Raw genomic sequence first — 22,632 nt, forward strand, 5'->3', positions numbered from 1 at the left:
CATTGTATATTTGTAAATCCTCTAACAAGGTGGACTTAACAGTCCTTTGTGCTCCTAACAGGGTACATCACCAGATGTGGTCAATGTAAACCTTAACAGGCCAACTTTATGCTATAGTATTGAAGTTTTGTGGGTATCATCCCCACCCCAATTTTACTTTTTATTTGGAAGGTTTCTAGGTCACCAAAATATTGTGTTCTTCTATGTGACGAATATTTTATCTTTCAGTATTAATGCATGCAATAGCAGAGATTGATTTGTGGTAAATTTAAAAGGAAGAATTTTCAAAGTTACTGATACACCCCTCCCCTCTCAGTAACTTGTCATATCTCGAATATTTCCAACACATTCAATATATGAAATAGCACTTTCAAGTGTTTTGATAATGTGTATCTCTATTTTAGTGCATCTGATTAATCTAATAGTGCATATGTCTTAGGAAATAGTGCAAATTAATGTTGAAGTGAAAATGATTGTTAAAGTGGTGCTAATTGGGACTTGAAGAGTAGAAATAGATTGTAAAACCTTAACTGAGCATAAGATAATGCAAAAGGAAATATTCTAGGTAATGTAGTGAGGGATTCATCATAACGAGTAAATAGTAGCAATCAGGTAGTCATGAAGTAATGTCTTAGGATCAACCTATCAATAGATAGATAAAGAATGATGTCCCCACCCAGAATATAGAGTAGGGAAAATAAATAGGTTTTGTACAAGATAGAGAAGGACAAGTAATAGGTCAAAGATATAAATAGTAACTAATTAGCTAGATATGGATAATAGATTGATGTATCATGGTCACTTGGGATGAAAATTGATGTTTTTGTTTATTTTTTTGAAAAATAGGTATGTGGGCGAAAGCTTATGGTATGAGGATTGTATCTATGGCCCTTAGAGTCTATAGGTAGATTGTTAGTTGGGGATCTCTAAGTGATAGACAAATGTGGGTTCACCTTTTTACTACAAATGCCCTAGTTCTGAGTGAATAGGGTACTATTGATAGCTATGGTCGATCAATGGCATTTGGACCACACAACCTTTCATTTTGCCATGGTTGAGATGAATGTGATATCAAATGATGTATATCAATTATTTTGGATCCTAGCACTGGGAAATTTGGTGTACTATGATTAGTCTATAGTTGGCACTACATTTAGATATTTGTTTGGAGCTGACAACATTGGGGATGATAGTGTATCATGATTCTAGATATTGTAGTATGATCCATTTCCAACAGTGTTGGTTGGGTTGATAGGAGGGTTTTTGTTGCTAGAATGATGGGGGTGAGGATGTCCACTTTGATGGGGTTAATTAGTATAGGACATGATTGATCAGCCACAAAGGTTTGCATGGGGTAGTTGCATATTGTCCTACTTATACCACATGACTTGCATTAAGTTGTATATTTTGGAGCCTCATAGATATCAGTAGGGGTGATATTGCTACAACTATGAACATGGGATAATCTACCAATTAATCATTGGATATGTGTGCAATGACATCCTTACGATATGCCTTATATATATGCTTACTTTGGTGTGATCATGTAGCCTCATCTGGGCAAGATGGACTATTGGCAGTAGATATTGGATGATATTAATGAGGTCATATAGAGACTGTATAGGTTTATTGAGCTATGGGCCAAGGATGATAATGAGATGGTATATTTCTTTGGCTTGAGATATTTTCTTGGTTGTCTGCCCATAGTGATATAGAGATTTTATTTTAAGCAGATTGTGAGATAGTTTGGGTGGCAACAGGGCATGCCATAGAGATCAACACATTATGCTTGAGTTTAGTTAGAGAGGGTAGTATGGGGGCTGAAATTGGAGTATGAAGCTTTCCTAGAGGCCTTTCTTCATATGATAGATATGCTACAACCATGGGCATTGAGAGATGGAGAGGCAGATTTAGGGATGGAGGGGGACTATGCTTGATGGTTTTGTGAGCATCCATTCTCAAGATACATGGATCTAGCAATGCCTATTCTTGGCATTGATGAGGAGTCAAGTGGGGGAGAGGATGGGGATTATGAGGGTGGTTTAGGGATAGGTAGAGGGAGGTAACAAGCTAGAGGGAGAGCTAGAGGTGTGGTTAGAGCACGGGGGAGATATAGAGGGTGAGGCCAAATAGCAGTAGTACTACCACAAAGGGGTGTTGCATGAGATCTAATGCAAAGGCCATGAGATGTGGGTGCATGGAGGTTTAGATGGATTTTGAGACACAGAGGTGTGGGGGTGAGAGGAAGGAGGGGTAGTGGTGTAAGATCTAGTCAACGAGACAATGGTGTTGGGTCAGGTAGGATAGAGCATGTGAGGGGTAGGTTACCTAATGATATACAATTTATCCACTGATAGAGGCCATGGGTACAGGTTCTAATCAAAGATCCACAAGATTTATAGCTATAGGGGCAATAGCTTGTGCCGCTAGATGCACAGCCACCACTAGAGAGGCCAGGAGGATCCATTGATTTAGAGGCTCGGATGAGTGCCATGGAAGCTCAAATGGGTGATTTTATGAGTATGCTATAGGATTTTATAGAATCAATAACATCAAGGCCACCACCACCACCACTGGCACCAAGGATAGATGGGGTTTCAACTAGTTAGATGGCCATAGTCAGACACATCATAGTAATGGCAGATGTGATTGAGAAAGCTCCATGAGAGAGGAGTTCCCCTAGCAAGCAGGGACTTTTGGGTCAGCCACATATGCATGGATGAGTGTATATTATTTTTTATGGCATAACTTTTGATATGTTTTGTTATCCATTTGACATTCATGCTAATGTACTTGGTGATCTTTGGATGTTCATGTGGATAGACATTGTGACCTTTTGATGTTTATGCCATGTGATCATTTGGATGTTACTTGTTGATGTAGTCCATCTTATATTCATGTTGATTTGATCCTTTTGATATATTGTTCGATCTTTTTCTTTATGAGATATCCAAACTTATTGATGTTCAGAGGTGTGCACTTGTTATGTCATGGACTCATGTATGCATGTGATGGTATGATTTGATGGATATGGTAGTAGTAGATATTGATATATGTGTGAATGATTAATGTAGCATGATATATGGGTAATGAATGAAGGAATTAAATGGCATGTATGATTAAAATTAAATGCAATGAATAAAACTGTAATGTGAGAGTATGAATGTAATGAAATAGGTGTGAAATGAAATGGGGTGAAATGAAATTTGATGAAATGCAATGTGATGTAATGATAGAAAATGAAAATTATAATGAGATTTGATGTGAGAAATGAAAAATGTGGTAATGTCATGTGATGTAATGTAATGAAATGAAATTAGATGTAATGGAATATAATAAATGAGATGAAATGAAAGAAAATGTGAGGTAATAATATGATATGTAATGAAATGAAATTTGCAGTGTGATGTAATGAAATTTCATGTAATTTGCAACATGATGTTATAAAATGAGACAATGTAATGGAATGTAACAAATGAGATGTAATGAAATTGTTGGTGTAAATATGTATTCACTATTTACACTTACTTAAGTTTACATAGTTTAATGCATTATTTTAATATTTATTTATTAGTCACCTAGGAGTATGTGCACTCTTGTTAGTTATCTTGATGACATCACAGGGGTCCACACCTCTTTTAAGCACATGTTGTCTATAGCACAGGAATCTTCTACACCATATGACACTTTGTCATTCTTATCCATTCATCTAGAATGTTGGATAAGGTACTTAGTTGTCTTATCTCCTAGTTGTTTCTAGAGACATTCTAGGTGCTTCCTAAGAGGCCTTTATATACAGTCTCTCCTAGTGTACTCTGATCATGGCATATTGAATATGTTGCCATTCCTATCATACTCTCTCTTTTTGGTCTATTGTGTGCTTGTGTTTGAGTTCTTAGTTACCGAGTGAATTTTTTCCTTAGGAAAATTCTTACATGGTATTAGAGCTCTTGGAGAATTTCTCATTACATAGCCATTTCGAGACCATCATCTTGCTTCATCACCATAGCTTGATTTTGGAGTATCACAAAAATTGGCAGTGTCCAGCATTAGATCTAACCTCACCATTGCATCTAGAATGCCGATTCAGTGAATTTGGACTATAATTTTGCCTACCCTAGGCATAGTCAAAATTGAGGCAGTTTTTTTTTGCAAATCAGCACCGTGAAGGACCAATTTGCAGCATTGGTATGATCATTTCATATTTGTATATTTAATTTTCAGATTTGCATTTTTTTCATCTACATCTCTGCTATTTTTTTCAGATCTGCATTATTTTCTAGAAATTTTTTGGCCATAGGGCCATAGGAGAGATTTTTTGTAGGTGAAGATTGAAGCTTGTTGGTGCAAATATGATATTTGCATCACATTCAGAAGGTCCAGAAACCCCTAGATCAGATTTTTTTCATCCAAATCGAACATTCAAGGCAAAATCTAGAGCCATTTGTTTTTTGGAGGTGCGACAGTGATTCAAAAAAAAAATAGTAGTAGCAATTTTCAAACATTGATATCTCCCTCATACGGACTCCTTTTTGCAAGCAATTTTTTTTTGTTTTGGGGTAGAATTTCATGATCTACACATTGGTGTAGATGGTTTGAGATCTCTATTCTTGAAATTTTTTGTAACTCCAAAATCCCAAATTTAACCACTTAGAATACTTAGTATGGGCTCATCTGGACTCCAAATCAGGTTTCATTTTTTTTGAAAGTGCATTTTTTTTTGTCTACTTTCCAGATTTACAATCACATTATAAGTTCTATAGATAGAAATACTACTTTTATAAATAGGCCCTAAATTGGCAAGTGGCTATCAAGTGCTCAAATCATACATTGGGGGGGTTTCTTTGATTTTCTTTGATTCTTTGGGGGTTCATTGATTGATGTCATGGAGTCTTGTCAGATTTGTCAATTTGGTATTAGACCATAGTTGAAAATAAGGAACTATTACAAATGGAGGACTTTGATAATTGACCATCTAAGAAAACATCTAAGATTGTTTCCTTATCTTTATTCAATGCCACCACATTTTGATTGGACATATATTATCAAGGTTAATCAATTTCTATGTAAAAGTATGAGTAGGGAATCTTTTCGTCCTCTTAGATTGGAACATTTTTCTTGTGATATTTGGTGGTCTATTTGGGAAGCATATGGAGATCTATGTGATCCTCCATCTCCAGAGGACTTTCTACATCCAGTCACTCCAGCTATGGTTTCTTCAACTTTAGATGAGATCACACCTCCAGCTCTTGTTACACCTACTGATCTTGTTCCAGCTATAGATGCTTCAGATTCAGTGTAGCAGGACCCTTTACATCTTCCTACTCTACCTTCATGTGATGAGTTCCTTCTTGCCCTTCTAGTCTTGATCATGGAGTATCACATTTAATATGTGGGAGACATTCTTGATGATAGTCATATTCTTTTTGAAGCAGATACTTCATCTTTTGCCACAATGATAGATTCATGTACTTCAGCACTGAAGGGTACATAATGTCTTCTAGTTGATGATTTCTTGCTAGAAATTTTAGCTCTATTCTTAGAGTCACACACAATAGATATGGGAGACTTTTGTGATGATTTCTTGCTTCTCTTTGCTAAGGATTCTTCTACAGTTGTTGCGAGGGCCCACTCTGACCCTCAACTCCATTCTCTACATGATCAATCCTTCTAGACTAAAGTGATTGTGGATTCTTTTTTACAACATCTGTAGGAGGTCTCTTCATTAGTTGAGAAGACAATTGGCTTCCCAAAGTAGGTTCTACCACATTCCTTGTTTGATATGTACTTCTCTTCAATAGTATTGGAGGAAGCCATCATTGGTATCGACATAGGGACTTTTGGATAGGTTTTAGTGATACCGATCATCATAGAGATTTCTTTTCCATATAGGGGATGTATCTCACAAGTACCCTTGCCATTGTTTCTTCCAAAGGGGAGGAACATCATTTAAAGGTCATGGATCAGCTTCTACATCAAAGCATTTCTCACTGATCGGCACACTACTTTTAAGGGGATAGGACTACCTTGTTTCCTTCTTCTCCTTTTTGGGGGGGACTTTTTCCTCTTATGGATTTTTTTCCTTCTCACATTTCTTTCTTGTATATACTAGAAATATGTTGTAATGGGGGGGTCTTGATTACTCCATCCATCCATGCATCCTCTTTCATCTCTCTTTTTGGGGGAGGGTTTTTCCCATGAGGTTTTCCCTGTTTCCCCACTTTATGAGAGATTTTCATTTTCATTATGTACATGGGTACCTAACATGGCCTAGTAGCCAAGACCCATCTTGCATTTCATCCTAGTTTTGTCAACTTAAGTGCATTCCCCTAAGTTGCACTTAAGGGGGGGTGTTGGTGTAAATACATATCCACTATTTACACTTGCTTAAGTTTACTTAGGTTAATGCATTATTTTAATATTTATTTATTAGTCACCTAGGAGTATGTGCACTCTTGTGATTTTTCTTGATAACATCACAAGGGTCTGCACCTCTTTTAAGCACATGTTGTCTAGAACACATGAATCTTCTACACACATATGACACTTTGTCATTCTTATCCATTCATCTAGAATGTTGGATAAGGTGCTTAGTTTTCTTATCTCCTAGTTGTTTCTAGAGACATTCTAGGTGCTTCTTGAGAGGCCTTTATATACAAGCTCTCCTATTGTGCTTTGATCATGGCATATTGAATATATCGTCATTCCTATCATACTCTCTCTTTCTGATCTACTATGTGCTTGTGTTTTAGTTCTTAGTTCCTGGGTGAATTTTTCCCTTAGGAAAATTCTTACAAAAATAAAATGTGATGTGAGTAAATGAATTGTGAGAAATGAATTGTTGATAAATGAAAATGTAATGAGAGAAATGTGATAACTAAGATGTGATGTGACAAAGCAGAATGAAATGAAAAATGTCATAAAATCCAATGGAATTAAATGAATGTGTAAATAAAATGAAAAGTGTGAATGAATGGAAATGAAATAAAAAGGAAATGTGATAAAATATAACGCAATGAAATGAAATGAAATGGAATGGAAATGAAATGAAAGGAAAATGTGATAAAATCTAATGTAATGAGATATGGTAAAATGAAATTTGTGAGTGAACACAAATGTAATGAAATGGAATGGAAATGAAATGAAATGAAAATGTGATAAAACTTGTGCGATGAAATATGACATGAAATGACAACATAATGAAAATGTGATGGAAGGTAATGGAACATTGTACAAGAAAACAAAATGGAATGAAATGTAATGGAAGTGGGATAACCTTGAGGAATGAAATATTATAAAATGGAAAGAAAGGGGAATTAAAAAGAAATGAGATGGAAATGTGATAAAATGTAGTGGAATGAAATGAAATGAAATGTGAGAAAATGGGATGTAATGAAATTTGCAAAGGAGATGTGAAAATGAGATGAACATAATGAGATAGGATGAGGCAAATGAAAGTGAAAAATGGAAGGATATGGATGTGCTAGAGATGAAGAGACATGGGATGGGACTCCACCTTTGAGATTCAAAAGCCATGAAATGAAGATTGATACCTTAGTAAGAATAGATGAAGAAGTGAATGCATAAAATGTGATGAATGGTGTAATGAATTAGTGACCCTAATTGTTTGAGATTTGAACGACACATAATGCAATAGGTGGAATAAGTGATATGTGAGGATGAAGTGTGTTGTAAGGTGGTAGTGTTGTGATGAAACTGAGTCAACAATAGTAGAGTATTAACCATGTACAAGTATGCAAATTTATGACTTGTTGTTGGATAACCCTACTCATTTTTGTTTAGTCTTTCATTTATCACTATTGAATGAGACTTGTGTATGTGTATGCATCTCTTTTGGATAACCGTGTGTTTTCAAGGGATCCAAGATGAAAATGAAAACTAAATGAATGCAACTATCTATCACTTGTTTTATAAAGAGATGCAAATTAACTATCATCATAGAGCATTTAATAAAAAGTGACCAAGTACAACTACCACTAGCTTAGCTATAGTGATATGAATATTATGTCATGCTAAGAAGTAGCAGAAAACATGAAAAATGTACATGAAAAATAGGACAACTACTGGAAAACAAAAGTTATAGTTATAGAAAAATAAAAATAGGCATGTAGATAGTCACATGTCAAATGAAAGACCTCAACTAAGATACCGTAGAAAATTGGTTGAGGTACACATGGCTTTCCAAATGAGATGAGGTGCTTACAAGTGGACACCAATAATGCATGAAATCAAAGGATCACTAAATTTAAACAATGAAAAACCAAGGGAAAATAAAATATCACAACTTCATCCAAGTACCGCTAGCCAAGCACATCATTGAGGTATTAGAAGTACATAACAGTAGAAAAACCCATTATTTATGGACTAGGCTTGCTAAAAAAATTTTGTAATAGTTTCAAGCTTGTTTAATTCTTCCTAGAAGTAACTATTGTACAAATCATATAATAAAGCATGAGATGTGTCATTGGAAATTTAGTAGCAAATTCTATCTATTGATGTGCATCAATGGGAATTAGGGTGTCAGAGATTTAGAGCTGAGGGTCAAGTGTACCTGGTACTAGTGTGGTGAGATACAAAGAGAAGAAACATGGTAAGGCCACTAAAAAATGAGCTTTGGGTGAGTGAAAACCATAAATAAATAGATAGCATGGGGATGGAACAAAGCAAGGTGAAGAGTAGAAAGTGGTTGTCAATTTTATTAAGAAGTCGAAGGAAGTGTGTAAGTGAAAGCATGTCAGGCTCACTAGATAAGTCACAATAGGAGGGTGATGCTAGCCAAGAAAGGTGGATTAGGAAAGGGTAAAGAGAAAAGCATAGTCAATGAAGCTCTAGGGAATTGGTGTATGAATCCAAACTTCAAGTGTTAGTTCAAGAGTAGGGTGAATCAAGTCAAGTGGGATAGGGGTCAACACAAATTGAAGGCACAAGGGATAGCGAAGAGGAAACACCCTTGTCAGTGTTAATGATGTTGTCAAAGACCACAGGACAACAAGCATTACAAGTAGTATTAGATGATGAGCTAATGATGTGGGTAAAGAATAGTCAGCCTAGGATGATGAAGAGTATGTCAGGAGTGGTAGAGGAGGCGGGTGAAATAAATCTCCTAAAATTTCCACATGAAAAGCTTTGAGGGATGTGGAAGATGTCAGTGTGGGTGAGATGATGAGTAGAGAACACTGGTTGATTAGTCTTGGGATTCTAGGACAAGCGGTAATGGAAGGGGAAGCAAGCGGGGTAAATGTGGAGGAGCCATAGCTAGAGGTGGGGGGTGGAGATTGATCAACAAGTGACATGGAAGAATTATAGTTAATGTTGGCAATAGAGAGATTTTAGGCTGAAAATGTGAAATAGGAAGTCACTTTTTTGCTGGGGTTGATGGAAAAAGCATGAGAATATGGAGTACAAACAGAGGCTCAAAGTAGTGGTGAATACAGAGAAGGCATGGGTTCAATCACTAGAAGTGAAACTATGAGTGGATTAATTGCAAGTGGATGAAATAACATGGAGATGTAGGCAGAGTGATTGCAAGCACAGAGGTTGCAAGAATATCTAAAGATGGTGCAAGTGGGTTTGGAGAGCATGCAAAATGAGCTGGCATTACTATAGTCATAGTCTGCATCATTTAGGGAGGTGATTGCAAAATAAAACTCCCTATTACTAAAGCTATAGGAGCAGTTAACATTGAGAGAGGTGAAGGTCAGATAGTTGTAGCAGTGGTTAGGTGAGGCAAAAGTAGATGTGGAGTGTTGGTAAATGGCAATTGATCAAATGTAGTAGGAGTGAGATGTGGCCTAACAAGCAATCACTATACCAAGGATAAATAAGATGGTGGAGAACATATTTGTGGATATACAATGGATGATGAAGGTACACTAGGAAGTCACTTATTATATGGGATATTATCATTAGGCATTCATGAATGAGAATTAGCAAGAAACATAGTTTTTGGATAGGGAATTTACACAACTATTGAATGCACAATTACATAGTGGTAGGTTTTTGATTCCCATGGATGTAGTGTGGCTACATAGAGGATTGACACTAGTGGCTTCCTCTTCTAGAGCTAGGTCAGAATAAATGCCATTGATTGGACACCCTATCTTGCCACCTCCCCCAAAGAGGCCAAAATAAATAATCTGCTAGACACTATTTGAATGTAAAGTTGTCATTTCCATCATAGTAGAATAAAAGTTGTGTTTTTTTTTGTGGCAAGCAAAAGGACAACTAGCGTTGATGTTAATGTATCTAATAAACATTTTTGTGTTTGTTTCTAGTATTTTTGGAATGTATTTGGATGTTCTTTTGTAATTTGAGGAATATGTGGATGTTTTTGGGATTTTTGATAGATATTTGAATGTTTTTGGGATTGTTGAAAAATATTTGGAAAGGTTTCAATCTCCATAAAAGTGAGAAGAATACAATCCATAGAGTAAGAAATATCTTTACTTGTATGCAAGGAACTAAATGCCTATGTGGGCTCTCAATGAAATATGAGTACAAATTTGTGTAACATTTGGAGAGTTATGACATTTAAGGCATAGTTTTGTGTATATTGATAGTCTTTAGAGACAATCTTAAGACCAAAGTTGGGATTTTTCTCTAGGTGTGTGTCAAGATGGATGCTCATGAGACTTGTGAAAGGTTTTAGGGCTAATGAGAGGCATTGATGGCCAAACCTAGCCAAGTGGGACCTTGAAAAAGGTGCTTAAAAGTCTAGGAAGGATGTTGGGGACTTGAGAAAAAAGCACCTAGGGTCTAAAAAGGCATTTTAAGGGCCTAAGAGGTCACTATGGGAGCCTAAAAAGATAAAACCAAGTCTTGAAAAAGGTGTTGGGCTTAAAAAGGCACTTCAGGGGCCTAGAAGGATGAAATAGGGCCTTGAAAAAGGTGATTTTGGCCTAAAAAGGCATTTGGGCCTTAAAAAGGCACTTCAAGGCCCTGAAAAAGGTATTTTAGCCTAAAAAGGCATTTGGGGGCCCAAAAGGAACACCTGGGCCTTGAAAATGGTGAGATAGGGCCTCGAAAAAGACACTTTTTTTCTAAAATGGCATTTGGTGGCTCCAAAAGGACATCTGAGCCTTGAAAAATGTGAAATAGGGCTTTGAAAAAGGAATTTGGGCCTAAAAAGGCACTTCAAGGCCTTGAAAAAGGCATTTTAGCCTAAAAAGGCATTTGGAGGCCTAAAAAGGAGAGTGGGGGTGTGATAATCTCTCAAACTTATGCTTACTTATTTTGTGCCCCCTGTTAGGTGATGATGAAAGAGTCTGACAGATATCTGGACTTTCAAGATTGCATTATTATATTTGTTGATGGTACCTAGATCAATCGTGGCCACTACAACATAAATAAGACTAATAATCTATCGAGAATTATTATTCTTGACAAGAGGAAAGAAGAGTAGATTCTACTAGAGCCTCTTGCAATATTCGGATTGTGCCAGACTATCCAAAGCCCAGCAAGATGTTTCAAGACATAACTAAGCTACTTCTTAATACCATTGAGGCACTCTTATTGTTTTTCTAGAGGTAAAGGAGCCATAAAATATGTCATAAAATATTTAAATATTTTTCAATATAGTGGGCCTCACCATTGATTTCATATAAGAATGGTCAAGATATGCAATCATGTCCCAAACAAGCAACAATTATAAATAGACACCAGTCCGACATGAAATCAATGGATCATTGATTTGAAAAATACATCAATAATTGATGCACAATTGATTTGAGTTCAACTGAGCCACATTTGATTGGAATTTTGGGATGCTAATTTTTTAGATTTTTTTGCTATGTTTGGCAATTATTACCCCTTTTTGAATGTTTTTGGCAATTTTTGACAACTTTTTGACTATTTTTGATAATTTTGACAAATTTTGAATGTTTTAAATAATTTTGGACAATTTTTGAATTTTTTTGATAACTTTTGACAATTTTGAATTTTTTTGACAACTTTTTGAATTGGTGGGAGTGGAATGAGAATGTGAGTGAGATTTAGTGGAATATGGAGATAATTAGGGCTATGAGGAGGCACCTAAAGAAGCAAGGAGACCAAAAGTGGGCCAAAAGGTGAAAAGTAGGCCTGGTTAGCTATATTTGAGACTTGACATGCAAAAAAAAAAATTGGGACATCAAATGGATTTGAATGAGGGTTAAAATGGACATCAGGGATCATAGGTCATGGCAGATAGTTGAGATGTGCATTGATTATCCTACAATTCAAGTCTATGGTATCTCAATACATAATTTGATTCCATATGTCTCGTGATTTATTTTTCTTCCCTTTGTTGCTATTATATTGTTTGTTTTTGCTATTGTGAGCTATGTCTAATACTGAGAAACCACTAAACTATAACCCACAAGTGTTTCTTAGTTGGGTATGTGTGAAATTAACTCAATTATGCTAGGTAAGCCTCAAACAAGAAAAAATTGTCTCTAAGGAAGTTGCTTGAGTGTTGTCTTGATTGTCTTTCAGCATTGAAGGAATTGTGTTGTTTAGGGAAGTCCAAAGGTGTTGTCTCTTGCTCCTTTTGAAACTAAGGTTGACTTTTCTCACTTATTTTGTACCAATTTTTTTTATTTGTGTTTTTTTTAGTATTTTTGATTTTTTGGGTATTTTTGTTGATGAGATGTTTTTTAAAGCTCTAGACATAAAACCTTTTGAGATGGATGCTATTAATGGTTTTTGCTAGGTTGGTGCCATTACAATTTGAAAGTTTGTAAATACCAGTCTTAAAAGAGTCTATGATAATGTAAGGACTAATCCAATTGGCCTCATACTTTCCTTTATTTTCAATAGCTACTTGGTTCTTAGGGTTTTCTCAGAGCACTAGGTCACCAATTTGAAAAATATGGGGTTTGACCTTTTTGTTGTAATGTATTAATAACCTATTTTGATACACTTTGAGGTGTTCATGTATTATATTCCGATGTTCTTTTAATAATTCTAGCTGCTATAGATGGGCCACACTATAGTCCTCATGTGATAGGATGTCATTAAGAGTAACTCTCAAGGATGGGATCTTAACCTCTAAAGGAAGAATAGCTTCACAATTGTAAACCAAGGAGAAGGGTGTTGCACCTATAGGTGTCCTAGCACTCATCCTATAGGTCCAAAGCATGGGGATCGATTGTAAATGCCAATCTGTACCAATATAATTGATCGTTCTTTTGAGAATATTGATAATGATTTTGTTAGTGGCCTCTGCTTGGCCAATGCCTTGGGGATAATAAATTGATGAGTGGTGTATAATGTGAAAATTTTCACATAATTCATCAATTATTTGATTTTTAAAATATAAGACATTGTCTGTGAGAATGGTGTAGGGTATGCCAAACTAACAAATGATATGGTTTAGAATAAAAGAAGAGATTTTTTTTCCCATAAATTTGGCAAGTGGCATCACTTTGACCCACTTAGTGAAGTATTCTGTGGTAGTGATAATCCATTTACATCCACCAAAGGAAGGTAGGTGGATGGATCCAATCAAATCAAAGCCTCAATGATAAAAAAGCCATGGTGTGGCTAAAGGGTTGAGCTCTTTAGCTGGTGCATGAACAAGGTTACCATGGATTTGACATTTTTTGCAAGTCTTAGCATAGTCCATAGAATCCTTTGCCATAGTTGGCCAAAAATAACCCATCCTAAGAATCTTCTTTGCTAGTCTAAACCCACTAGAGTGTGACCCACAAATCCCTGTATGGACTTCTTGTAGAGTGACTCTTGACTCCTCCTTTTCAAGAGATCTAAAAAAAGTACCATCAAGACCATTCCTATACAACATATCAACCACCAAAGTGTGGTGTGAGGCCTATCAAATGAAATTATCTCTTTAGTTACAAGAGAGGTTAGAGGAGATGGTGTTATCATGGAGGTAAGTGATGATGGGGTTACACCAAAGGGAATTAGGAGCATTTAAATGGAAAATGATAAGGAAATTATGTTCAGTAAATGTAGGTTTAACCACCTCTTCTACTAAGAACTCATACCACTCATGCTACTTTGGTAATTGTAGTAAGGAGGACAAGGTGGCCATGGCATCTATTGCTCTATTCTTAACTCAAGGAATTTTTCAAAAAATAATTGTTAATAAATTTTCACACATGGGTGAACCCACAATAATGGGTTCCACTTTAGTGGGACAATAAAAAATGAAAAAAATTGCAAAATGAGAAATTGAGTTTACCATATGTTCGCACGAACACACTTATTGTGTTTGCGCGAACTTTTTTTTTAATCATGTTCATGCAAACATATTTCGTATGTTCACTCAAACATATGTGATAAATATGTTCTCACAAACATGATATGCATGTTCGTGTGAACATACGTTCATGCAAACATGGTAAATGTGTTCGCACAAACATGCAAAATCACAAAAATTTTAACCTTTTTTTCATTTTTTTTTTTTGCTCTTTTGACTGCCATAATTGTAGGAGAATGATCTCCTACTATAAAATAAAAAAAGTCAAAATGTGCTACTCAGAGCAAGCTTTCCAATGACTATAATTTTATTACATAATTTAATCATTAAGACTTTCAAATGTGAGTTTAACTCATTATAGGTTCATTACCGATTGAACATCAACCGACTTTGACACCTCGGGAAAATTAGTAAATTAGGTCAAATTTTTTTTGAAAAATATGGAGGCACTAGCTTATTGAGATACCTTTCTATTCAAAAAAAAAAAAAAAAGGTTTATGATAAATTGACTTCAAATTATCTATGTCAAATGGAACGTATGTTTGAATTACGGTTCATGTCACTTCAAAAATTCATAAACTATACAATATTCAACCAAAATAAATCAAACCAAATGCATCCTCTGGATATTGATGTTACAAATCTAACGTCGAAAGAATTACTTCATTATCATTTCTAGAAAAAAAGTTATGTGTGTCAAACAGACTGTCACTTTTTAAAATATTGAATTTTATTATGTACCACTTTTCGGAGGAGATAAAAAAAATTGACATAAATAATTTTTTTTTTAGATTAAAAAATTTTGTTACAAAGTAGGAAAAAAGTACTCAAAATCACTAGTTTATGTCATCTTGAAATTATTTATAGTTTTGGAGATATAGTCACTTGAACGTGATGTTTGTTGCAAAAATATTAATTTCAGTGTCAAAATTGGTCAAAAAGTGGAACCCATTATTGTGGGATCACGCACATGCTGAAATTTAATTTATTTGTAACATTGCATAAGAATTCATAAGCCATTCATGCATTTGTCTCAGTTCATTTCCATTTTAAAATTATTTTTATTCTGAGCAAAGAAGGACAATGTTCATTGTATAAATCATAACTGATATGTACAATTTTCATTTACAATTGATTAAAATGATTGAAATGCTGAAAGTAAAGGGTCTCAAACAAGCTATGAGTATAACTTCCTAGCTAACTTTTTTTCATAAAGGAATAGATGAATAGATAAAATATGTTCAAAGGAAAGAAGCAAATTTAGAGATAACCAGCCATTGCCTTTTGCTTTGACTAGTTATAGATTTCCTATGATTTCTCTGTCCAGCTCCAAGTTTGAATTCCCCGATAGCTGCAAAAGATGAAAAGAAATCATATTAGATCCTGAAGGATCTAAGCAATGACTGAATATCTCTATTGCTAAATATATTCCATTTGTTGATGCATTTCATTGCAAAAGAAAGTAAGCTATAATCAATGTCAAAGAATAGTAATAGTTTGGTTACAAGTGTCACGAGCCTGTGCTCGAACCTTGTAAAGAAGAAGAATAAAAGAAAGAATGAAGATCATATATTTCATGTTCCTCCTGCAGAAGACTAGAAGAAATACATAAATTCACCTTCAACTATAGCAGAGATCATATCCTATACAGTTGTACCAAAAACAACAAACAACCATGACAACACCATACAACAAATTCTTTTAGTGATGGATATGATACAGGCTGCGAGAAAGCTATTCGTGATACAAGGCTGAAGGTAGGGTGTGAAAATATTGAAAGGTGCAAGAAGAATGCATTCACAAGAAAGCTATTATGCATAAATGCAAAGAGGAAACAAGGCAAGAACAAACATGGGAGATACAACAAGATACAGAATACAATGTGCATCTACAGCAAGCTATAGGTTAAGGAGCAATTGCAACATTCATAAGATGTATCGAGCAAAGAAGTAAACATTTCTAGCCAAGGAGTGAACAGTTCAAATTCGTAAACATTTCCAGCAAGTTCTACTTTCAATATTCATAAAACAGTGAGCAAAAGTTTGTCATTTGAAGCATCCACTTCAGCGAGCTAGTATTCTCAAGATTCATGCAAACCCTATAGCAAATTGCAAGGAAACAACTATAAACATAAGTGTAGAAGAACATATGCTCATGGTACCCAAGCATATATTTACAACAGAAAATATTTCAAGTTCAACCAAGACTTTTGCTAAACTGAAAATGCATCAATGAAAATAAAAAATGCCACATCTCTGTAGAGAACCTTAAGTATATTCTGAGAATATTTTAATGCTGACCTCATTCATGGAAACATCATTTTCATACAGAGTATATGTAGTCAACAGTAGACACTTTTTGAAAATCTATATGTGTATGCATATCTTTTTGCAAGCCAAACAGTGATATATGTATTTGAAATGAATGCACTTTTTGTGCAATTCCATTCAATAAAATGAAACCTACAACAAAGAGAAAAAGAAAAAAAAAGGTGTTCAAAGATATATAGCAGAGGATGCAATTTCTAGTCACGGCTATAGCGGCCAAGGTAAAGTATCAAGTTCTCAGCAAAAAAAAGAACATCTATAGTCAAGCACTTTCCACAAACATACAAAAATGGTAGCCTCAATATTAATATCAACAACAAAAGAAGTGTTTTCTAGTTACATATTTAATGCCGTGTATGCAACCAGCAAGGCAGGAGTACTTACAAGTGTATACCATGTCTTCAACATGACATTTCTCATAGTTGTATGCCATAAATGTCCTCATCAAAGTATTCCCAATAAATAGAATTCATGCCAACAACAAATGCAAAGCAACATCCAACAAATAGAGCCTAGTGTATGTGCAAAATGCAGCCAAAACATTGAAGCACAAGCTAAAAATATGCTCCTCCATTAAATGAATGCAGAATCAGTTTCACATGTAGGTCCAAAGGAGTGAGGAGTGCGGCTAGGGTTTCAAACCCTATATGTTTGCATTTTAGGGCTCAAAAATGAGCAAATGAAGACCTTCTTTCTACCTTTTTCGATTTAACATTGCAAATTAATTCCTTTCTAAATGAATTTTGGGTCCACAAAGTGAATTTTTGAAGTCATGCTTTCTTTTGCTTTAATATTTTGGTCATAGTATGATTTCTCATAATGGGTCAAATTTGAGCTTTGAAATGGTAACTTGGAGTCCTTGTGGTTTGCTGGAGTGTTTTTCTAGGTGATCATGAGTGTGTCATAAGTTCTTCTATGACTTGGCACACTTCATCAGTCACTTATCATTCATTTGGATGGGTTTTACATGCTTTTTTAGGTCTTTTTGTCATGGATTTGACCCTAGGGGGTTTGTATTTAGTCTAGGGATTTTGATTGTAAAAGGGTTCAATTTTGGAGAAGGAAAAAGTTGTTGTGCCATTTTTATGGTCTTCTGCATTTATCTTTTCTGGATTGTATCATTAGGAGCTGATGTTTTTTTTTTTTTTAGCCTTTGAAGGAATAATATAGTGAGCTAGATCTACTTTGGAGACTCATTCTTTGCGTGCAAAATTGGTGATTGATGTTTTTTTTTTTGTGTTCTTCTAAAGAACCTTTAAAGTTTATGTCTCATTTTTGCATCTATTTGAGTTAGTGAAATTGTCATGCATAGGTCATAAGTTGTGCATCTTAATGGAAATAATGTCAATTGTGGTTTATATCTTTTTGATGTTTTTTTTTATCGGAGCCTTCTTCTGAAATACTCTTATGTAGAGGTTTTCATCAAAGTTGTATCTTATTGTTGTTAGTATTCCTATCGTTGTGTTGTTGAGATATCAAAATTCCTTATCTTGTCTGGGTGCATCACCTCTTAGGTTTAAGAAAAATTTCATTTCGTACTTCCTATCCCTTTTCCTCACAATTTTATAGTTTTCAATAGTTTAGGTGAGGCATCACATAATATCAAATAGGAACCAGCTTAGAATCCGGAGGTTCAATCATCTTTATAGTTTACCCACAAACTCGTGATTGTTCCCATGTTATCTAGAATTTTAAAGTGTTGTAGTGCTTAGTTTTAGGCTATAAATTCAGGAGTTAACAATTTTGGCATGCTTGGTGGGATGCATTTGATCAGTTCTGAAGTTGCTTGTTGTTCTGATACACAAATATCAGAGTATTACTAGCTGAAAGAGCAAGTTTTGTGTATTTGGCGACTCTGTTATCAAAAGAAAAATGTAATCAAAGTGTATGAGAAAAGTTCAAACCAGGAGTTCTAGTTGTTTTGAATATTTACAGTTGGAGACTCCAAAAAGGCATGGTAGAACTCTTACCAGGACAAAGGCAGCCAAAAGGACACAATTTTTAGTTCTTGGTATTCAAGTTTACAAAAGAAGAAATATGTCAAGTAAAAGAGGTACTAGGCATTCAGCGAACCCAACTTGTAGAATTGGACACTTTGAATCTAGGAATTCAACTGTTTATATTGTGTCAATAGCAAGTGCAAATCCAACACAGTAGAAACAATTTCATTCATCACAGCAACAACAAATGGCTGCACAAAGAGCTTTTACGTTTGTGCCATTTGATCAAGGGAGTCCCTTGAACCTTGCACAACAGCATGATGTTCCCTTGGTTGACTTGAAGAGTTTACCAGAGTTCACTGGTAAAACTCAAACTATAGCATTTGAACACATAATAGACGTGGCAACATTATGTAATGTTCATCACATCACAAAAGAAGATGTTGTGGTCAAGTTGCTTGCAGCCTCTTTCAAAGGAAAAGCACTTCAGTGGTTTAGAAGTTTGGCCATTGAATCTATTAACTCATGGGATGTTCTTGGAGATGCATTGACAAAGCATTTTGAAGACAAATCTGATCATTTGTCTCTAGTAGAGCAGCTCACAACCATAAAGTGTGCTCCTCAAGAATAAATGATGGATTTCAACAATAGATTCCAAAGGACATGGACAAGAATACCTATTTTGGTAAGACCCTTAGTAGATCATGCATATCTATATTACTTAAAAAGTTTAAACAGTGATATTTCTATAATGATCCAATCTATGGGAGGTGTTTCACTGCCTCAAGCATATAATATCATCGTTAGAGCTGAGAATAGTCTTATTCAAGCAGGAAAAATAGCCGCTAGACCCCCAATGCCTTTTTTTCTAGATATTCAATCAAATATGCCTTTGATAGTACCACCTCTAAATGCTCTGCCTATTGTTCATAGCCAAGAAACAATTATACCAGGTCCATCACAAGAGGTGCAGGAGATTAAGAGTACTCAGCTTAAGATTGAGAATTTAATGCAGACCTTTAACAATGAATTGATAAATCTAAAAAAGAAGAAATTTCAAGCTAGAAAACCTCATCAACAACAAAGTCAAGGTCTGGATCAACCTTATCAGCAGCATAACAAAGGCCAAGTTCAAGCAAATAGACAACCATATCAAGCCAATGCAGTCGGTTATAGGCAAAATGTTAATCAAAGACCTTTTAGGCCTTATAACCCAACACCACTTAATGCTACTAATCCAGTAAGGGATATCATTACTATGCAAAATAACCTGGTAGTAGATTTTGAATGGTGTTACCCCTGAAGTGAATCGCATAGTCAATCCACTTGTATGAATGGGATGGTTAATCAGGCCTTGATGGTACAAAATACCACAACAGGATAGAAAAATGTCAATACTGATGTACCCGAGCAGCAACATGATACACGTGCTACTAAAATTGGTCTTCTCAATTGGAAAAAAGAGGAGATTTGTGCACTAAATGATGAGGTACCAATATCAGCTAATACTAGAGCGAAAAAGAGGGCTCTAGAGATGGAGCAAATATCAATTAAAGACAACGTAACTAATGCTACTGAATCATCATTTATTATGAATGCTAAGGCTGCTACTCCTACTTTTGCCACAAAGGATACTATTCACAAGCAAGCTGAGCCTGTTGTTGCTAAAATACATCAAAAATTGCCTGTTGTTGTACCTTTCAACATAGTGGACAATATGAAGAAGTTGAATATAACTATGTCTATGTGGGATACTTTGGCAATTCTGGGGCAGACTAATCTTCTAAGAAAGGCTTTCTCTGATGAAGTGATTCCTAAGGTGATGGGTAAAAAACCTCATGAAGCTATTTTGACCAATGCTAACCATAATGATGAAAAAGGAGATGGTGCCAAGGAGGTCAATAGAAAATCAAGTAAGAGTATTAAGCCTCCCCCTTTCTATCTTTCATTGATTATTGGCAATAAGCTAGTTCATAACTATTTAGTTGATAGTGGAGCTATGAGTTCGGTCATGCCTAAAAGGGTAGCAGATCAATTAGGTCTTAATTATCAACCTCTCGAGAAAGGAGTTCTTTATCTTGATGGAACAGCTATTAATATTGTGGGTTTTATCAAAGATGCAAATCTTACCCTTTAGGCCTATCCTAATTTTGCCATTCAACAGGATATTTATGTGATAGATTTACCTCCATACTTTGTCATGTGCTTATCTAGAGACTTTATTGCTAAGATTGGGGGGTATCTATCATTTGATTGGTCACATATGCTGTTTAGGACTAGGTATGGGACTAAGGTCATAATTAAGTCAAAGTCACTCGCAAAAGATCACATAGAGCCTTATGTACCTTGTGCTATAAATGCAAACTTAATTTCCTTTGAGAAAGAAGACCATGCTGATAATTTTGAAGATAAGGCCTGTTTGGATGATATTCTAGATATCCTCCTTGATGAATGGGTAGCAAGTCATACTATTGAAGATCATCATTTAGATTTTTATCATACTAGTTTAGGTAACTATGTTATTTAGGAGCAAGATGCAGTCATTCCAAACTTGGTCAAGTCAGAAAATTTGGTTGAAGAGGAGCTGAATCAGCTTTGGGAAATGTTCTTTGATGGATCTAAGATTAAAAATGGTGCTGGTGGTGGTGTTATGTTAGTATCACCTCATGGTGAAAAATATTTTTTTTCTTTTCGTTTCTCTTTTGCATGCTCGAATAATGTTGCAGAATATGAAGGGTTAGTTCAAGGGTTGAAATGGGCTAGGAAAAGAGGAATTGAATGTATCAAGGTATACGAGGACAACAAGTTGATTGTCAAGCAGGTGAGAGACTTGAATGCAGCAAAAAATGACACCTTGAAGCTGTATAAGCATAGATTTTGGGATATCATAGAAGTTTTTTCTGCCTTCAATATAGTCTCTATTCCAAGAAATCAAAATCAGCACGCTGATAGACTGGCGGCAATTGGTGCACAATTTGACATGCCTGCATAAATTAGTAAAGAGAATATCCAGCAGCATGTCAAGATTGTAGTAAGACCCTCTATCCTTGATAATAACACTAATTGGCAAGTTTTTGATAATGATGAGCAAATACTTAGTTTTTTGCTAGAAGAAGATGTTTTTTCGATTTCAAATCAGGACAAGTTGAAAAAGCATTACGATGATCAAATTATTCAGCTCATATCCAATAAACTTCCAAAAGGGTTAGTCACTTTGGAGTCTATTTTTAGCAAGGATAATGAATTAAGGAGGAGAAAAATAGGTATGCAAGTCAAAAAGGATCATTATGAGGACCTTGAGGTAGTTGATGGTAAGTTCCTCAAGCTTGGTAAAGTCTATACACAGCAAGAAAAGTTTGAATTTATTGAATTGTATAAGGAGTTTCATGATGTATTTGCTTGGGAGTACTCAGATTTGAAGGGTTTTGACACAAATTTAGCCCAACATACAATTGAATTGCTTCCTAATGCCAAGCCTGTAAAGCAGAAACAGAGACCTCTTAATCCAAAGCTAGAGCCTTTAATGTTTAAGGAATTAACCAAGCTTATTGAGGGGGGTATTATATATGAAATCAAACATACCAGTTGGGTTTCTAATCTTGTTCCTGTTAGGAAGAAGAATGGGGAGATTAGGCTATGTGTTGATTTTAGAGATCTTAGCAGAGCCTCTTTAAAAGATCATTACCCACTTCCTTCTATGGAACAAATTCTACAAGTAGTTGCTAGATCCAAGAGATTTTCACTTCTAGATGGTTTTTCAGGATATAACCAGGTATTGGTTAAAAATGAGGATCAATATAAGATAGCCTTTACTACAAAATGGGGCACCATGGCTTACAAAAGAATGCCATTTGGCTTATCCAACACTGGTGCCACATTCCAAAGGGCAATGGATATGTCTTTTAAAGGGTTGTTGTATAAAATGGTTCTTGTATATCTAGATGATATTATTGTTTTTTCTAAGACTACAGATTTACATTTTTTTCATCTAAGACAGGTCTTTGAAAGGTGCAGACAGTTCAGGATTTCATTTAATCCCAAGAAGTGTGTTTTTTCAGTACATGAGGGCAAGCTTTTGGGCCATATCATTTCGAAGGATGGTATCAGAATTGATGCAGAAAGAGTTAAACCAATTCTAGATTTA

The sequence above is a fragment of the Cupressus sempervirens genome, chromosome 2, assembly GCF_028749045.1.
Source record: "Cupressus sempervirens isolate cs-2001-9-10 chromosome 2, ASM2874904v1, whole genome shotgun sequence".
Lineage (NCBI taxonomy): Eukaryota > Viridiplantae > Streptophyta > Pinopsida > Cupressales > Cupressaceae > Cupressus > Cupressus sempervirens.